The sequence below is a fragment of the Akebia trifoliata genome, chromosome 1 (assembly GCF_017979445.1).
Source record: "Akebia trifoliata isolate Shusen 1 chromosome 1, ASM1797944v1, whole genome shotgun sequence".
Classification (NCBI taxonomy): Eukaryota; Viridiplantae; Streptophyta; class Magnoliopsida; order Ranunculales; family Lardizabalaceae; genus Akebia; species Akebia trifoliata.
This window is the reverse complement of record NC_141375.1, coordinates 5,434,307-5,439,780: the sequence shown is the minus strand read 5'-3', so window position 1 is coordinate 5,439,780 and position 5,474 is coordinate 5,434,307.

Genomic DNA, 5,474 nt, shown 5'->3' with positions numbered 1-5,474 from the left:
TCTAAATAAATAACATTAAGAAGGATAAATAAATAAAATAAGGAACTAAAAAATGGAGATTAGATTTACTTATTTATTTGTTTATCCAAGATCTAACCTGGACAATCCTCAAGACTTGAGCCTTTTTGGTTGAGCCTTATAATTTTGAAATGGCTTAGGCCTTGAGGCATGGTGGCTAAGCTTCACACCTCGAGGCTTAAGCCTTTTAATACGCTACCTATGACTAGATATATCCCCTGATTCCAGCATCTTATCACGTCACACCATGGGCAAGATCGCCTGCATCCTCCCTAATAAGTTCTTGGAAAGGAATTTGAATTTAGCTCAATCTAGTCAACACCATTAAGCACAATCATGAGAAAATCAGTCCCCCTATTAGTTTCTCCAAATTCAAAAAACACAAGAGATTTCTTAAACTTGATATTCACTATCTCTTGTCCCCTTGATGGAATGATGCAATAAAAAGTGTTATGGTTTGTAATTTTATTGGTATTAGGTAAAACCCTAGTTAGATTTTTGTAAGGGCATGTATTTCTATTTTCGGTGAAAGAGTGTAATTTGTAACTATGAATTTTTCTTCATAGTGGAATCAGTGTGATCCGTAGAGGTACCTCAATTTTGACGAAACCACATAAAAATATTTATTTTGCATGTGTTCGCATTTAGCTTTATTTTGTTTCTTTTCTTCATTGTTCTTGGATCTATTTTCTCTACACCAAGGACTTGGACTTCCCCTATCAAGCAATTGATGACAAAGTAGCAAGTCAAAGGACACCCTTAAATTTTATCATCTAAATTTGATGACGACCTTACACCAATAGCCTCCAACTCGTGGGAAATCACAAACTTACTTCTTTTGCCACTACCATATGCACCAATAACCCCCTCACTATTGTTCCTCATCAAAGCTCCTCGTCCTCCAAAGGCACCTTGGAGCCAATTTTGGGATACTTAGCAAGCATCATTCTAAATCAATTGTTTCAAAGAGGTGAATTCTCTAGTTTATTTGTTTTATAATAAAGAATTCTTGCTATATTTTCGAAGTGACAAATTCTCTTTGGGTATGTTTGATTGCTGATTAAGACCTAGAATTTGTTTCTAGGATCTTATTTGCAAAGACTTTAAGGGTGAATAATACATAAAATCTCCTAAATAAACATAATAAGTTGATAGTCCATAATTATTATTATTTTTTAATAAATTGTGAATTTTCAGACTAATTATGGTTATTTATATGTAATAAGTTAAAATCGCGACATCCAAAAAGATAAACCAGGACGAATGAAGAAGTACATTGTAATTCAAGAACCAAGACAAGATTATAGACCAAAATCCAGATCCATTGGGCCCACAAGCACTGCGACACGATGAACCCCTTGGGTGGCTTGGTGAAGATAACAAGATATTCCTTGAGATTTGTGCACTAGTAAGGCAGTAAGGCAGAGTGATTTATATCGTAATAAATTAGGTTTTTGAGTACTTGTAAAATACATAAGTATTCCGAATTCAAAAGGATCCCTAATCTGACCTTTATAAATAAAGGATCATCATTCTCTCCCTTTATTTTTATTTTGTTTTTATTAGTCTTACTATGATCTGTGGCTAAACCTCCGTTAAAAAGGTTAATGAAATCCAAACAAGATCATTTTAAATAATTATTTATTTCAATTATGCTTGAATGCTTTATTATGATACTAATTTCTTAAGTATTGATTATTGAATAGAATGATTAGTCTCATAATTTTGATAGTTTAATCTTTAGATAAGTTCAAGAAAAACTATACTTGGTTAGAGATTTAATGTTTTACCTTTGATTTCATTTTATTAAATATTATTATAGAATTTGAGATTACTAATTGGATTAATATATTTCATCTTCTGATCCAATAACATTAGCTTTGTTAATTAGATCGAGATAAAAAATAAACAAATATATTGATAAGGTGACTTGTTTTGATAGATTTGACTGATCTAATTCTTTACATTGTGATTCCATTTCCTATTTCTTTTATAATAATTTAAATCAGTTTTATTTAATATTTTGAAAATCGTGATTGATTGTTTGAAGTCAAAAGAAAAATTACTGGATCAATGTTGTCTCTGTGAATCGATCCTTGTTTGCCAAGGTTTTTACATATTTTTATTATCTTATTTTCATTGATAATTTGCACCGAACAAATTGGTGCCACTACTAGGGACAACGATTTGATCTAATTTCTTTTTGACAAATTCTACTAGGTTTTCTGTCGAATTAGAATTTTACTCTTTTCTTTTTAATATCTCAAATATTTTCATTTTGATTCTCAGTCTACTAGAAGAACACAGAAGAAAAAAAATAATTAATTCACCATGCCGCCTATAATACCGATGTAGTAAAACCTCGAGATACGTGAATATTCTTCTTTGTAGAAAATTTATTCACTGATTCTGAATCGAATGAAATAATTAATTTGCAATATTTGAATTTTGGATTTGTCTATTATTTTTAGGACGAGCAGTTAACATGGAACGTTGATTGAAGCTTTATTTAATCACCTAAATCAAATTCTTCAACCAAAAAACAACATCATTTTTTTTTCTTTTCTCTTCTTTTCTTTTCAAAATCAGACTTATAGAATGAGTTTAATTTATTTATAAACAATTTTTATTCTGAGAAGGCTCGAAATGTAATAGTTTTACAGAAAGACAACAGTGGGACACAACTGTCTTGATCCCTTGGGTTTACACTGAAATTTATGTTAATGGCATGAGTCAACTCAGCTAGTTCATCTCCAGTCTAGAATGGGAGGTAAAACTCATTCCCCCCAGTGGGTTTCTGTACTACTTTTAGGTGAATTAATTGCACATTTCAAATTAAACTTTGTAAAAAGGGCACCCTTACGAGGATGGCATGATAAGATAAGAATCGGATTTCATCATCGATTTCTTGTTATACTAGGAAATTAAATTCACAATTAGTCAATAATTAATTAAAATCTGAATAAATTTGACCTTAGGTCCCATCGAGCTCAATAGGCAAAACTAGTTTAAGTTGCACCAATTGTACTTCTTGATTAAGGTCAGTGTCTCAGCAAAATCCTATCCCACGAGGGGGATAGACTACGCCTATTAGAGATGAAAATGTGATTTAAGAATGCCATTGCTCAGTATTATACGTTACCTTTCATTTGTTGATCGAACTGGCTAACTTTGATTTCAGATAACTGGGTTGGAGGCTTAGATTATTCATTTAAAATAGTTAAGAGTTGCCTAGTCTATAAGAACCCATACAACACTGTGTGAATTCCTTCCTGTGCGAGTTCATAGTATAAGATAGGTAGGAGATCTCAACAAGAATCTCTTGAACATTTGATCTAGAGATCACAAGATCCCATCCACTTCCTAGGGTTAAGAGGGATTTTGATCCAATACCTATTCTTGACATGGATTAACAACCTATTCAGTCACCTATCCCACGTCAAGTTGTCATAGAAGAACAAAAAACTCTTAATGAGTTGTTTACATTTATCACAACCACCTCACCTTGTTAGATTGCCTTGCCAGCAACCAATGCCACACAATTTGAAATTAAGACAGTCGCAATCAATAGGCTTCCTAAATTTCATGGGTTTCAGAGTGAACAACTCGACAACCATCTCAACAAATTCTTGATCTTGTGTCAAACCTTTAGAAATTGTAACTTAAACAAAGAAAGTGTCAAGTTAAGGTTATTCATTCTCTCCTTGAAGGATCATGTAGCAGTAGGGTTGAACTCATTGGCTTCTAACTCTATTACCAAATGGGGGATGAGTTATCAAATAAATTCATAGTCAAATTCTTTCTAATGGCAAAAATTGAATAATTTAATAATGCCATTCATAATTTGAAGGAATGACTTGATGAAGAATTCTCCCAAACATGGGAGATATTCAATGACTTACTAATCAAATACCTTCATCATGGGATAGATAAAAGCTTAATTGGTAAACTTCTTCTATTGAGGCTTTCCAACAGTCCAATGTATTCTATTGGAGTCAATGCATAAAGGAAAATTTATTAATCAAATTCCAACTCAAGCTTACGAGTTCTTAGTTGAACTAGCTGAAAGTGCTTAAAATTGGAGTACCAACTTAGGAGATTTCGATAGAGAGGGTATTGGAGTCAAGAAACCAGACATGTATGAGATCAAGATTGATCCAGATATCAAAAATTTCATGACAAGCCTGGTCATAAGAAACTTGATGCTTTTAGTATCAAAACTAATACCCAAGAGGCTATCCCAGTAATACGTGTTGCAACTGATCCACAATTAGTATGCCTCATATGCGAAAGTTTCAACTACTCCATTAAGATGTCCAAGTTTACCTATAGTAAAGGCCGAGCAACCCAATGTTATTGGCTCTTATAGCACTTTTAGGAAACCTATTTCCAATTCTTACAGTCAGACTTACCATCTCGACAATAGGTTTCACCTGAATTTTTCCTATTTTCAAAATGAACCTATCCAATAGGGTGGTGCTTAAGATTTCCAAAAAGACTGTAATAGACAATCTCAACCCACTACAAACTTTGCCTTGATTCTGCAACAATAATACTCTTCACCTTCTCAAATTTTTGATCACAGGGCAATTGTTATTGACTCTATAACTAACTACTCTCCTCAAGTTGCACAAATAAGTTCATCATTAGAAATAATGATGACTAAGTTGTTAAAGCAATAACAACAAATCATGCAACAAAAAATATAGATCAACCAGAACCAAACTCAAATCAATCAAGTGAATGCGCAAGCAATAAAAAAATTTAAGATTCAGTTAGGTTAGTTAGCTCTATCTATTGGGGAGAGGAATAAAAGGCAATTCCCTAGTCAAATAGTCTTAAATTCAAACAGTCCACACTTTATGTTCTGGAAAACTAGTAGACAATCATGTTCATAGCCCTAAAGAGAATCATGAGCCCCCGACAAAAGTTAAGAACCCATTTGCATTGATGATAAAGGAAGAGGATAAAAAAAATGAAACACCTCCACCGAGTGAAATACAACTAATTATTTCCAAGGCCCCATTCCTAACTTATAGACAATAGGAAAGGGAAACAATTACAAAGAATTCTTGATGTATTTAAAAATGTACAAATCAATATCCTTTTCTTGAATGTAATCTGTCAAATTCCCTACTATGCTAAATTTCTCAAAGATCTTGTGAGGATGTAGGGGCAAATAGGGAGAGAGGTGAATGACTGGGGACAAATGGGGCATGTAATTAGTTGAAAATATAGGGCTGTCTCAAAGCTCTGAGGGGGCAATTGCCCCTACCAGCTCCTTACTAACTCCGCCCGTATGCACACATAATCATAGATACTTTTCACTTGTATTTAAATGAAAAGCATCTATGGTTCAGTACATACATCCACGTCAGCAATGTGACTGTCAATTGTCAATGTTAATGTTACTTCAGCATCTCCCAAATAGTTATTCCAACGAGGACGGATTTGCT